Source organism: Buceros rhinoceros, unplaced genomic scaffold, assembly GCF_000710305.1.
Source record: "Buceros rhinoceros silvestris isolate BGI_N320 unplaced genomic scaffold, ASM71030v1 scaffold32388, whole genome shotgun sequence".
In the NCBI taxonomy this organism is placed as follows: domain Eukaryota; kingdom Metazoa; phylum Chordata; class Aves; order Bucerotiformes; family Bucerotidae; genus Buceros; species Buceros rhinoceros.
The window spans coordinates 932-1278 of NW_010426806.1; positions in this window are offsets into that span (position 1 = coordinate 932).

Sequence of the window (347 nt, forward strand, 5' to 3'; positions counted from 1 at the left end):
CCCGCCCCGGGGGTCCTTGTCCACAGCCCCCAGCACGCAGGGGGACTGCACAACCTCTCCCTGCCTGACTGCTCACCCCACCCTCTCCCCACACCCCAAAGGGGTGACTTCCACACCATTAAAATCCACTGGTCCCTGGAGATAGCCCAGTAGCCCTCCCGAGGGCAGAGGAGCCACGGCATCAGCCCACGCTGCCGCTACCAGGCCAGGAACGGCGCGGGTTTTGTTTTGTACAGAGGACAGCAGGAAGGAAGCGGGCATGGATCCTCCTCTCTGCTTTGCTTCACGACAGGCCGAGCTCCCAAACCAGTCCCGGCCTCTGGTGGGAGGGAGGGGGCTGATGGCCC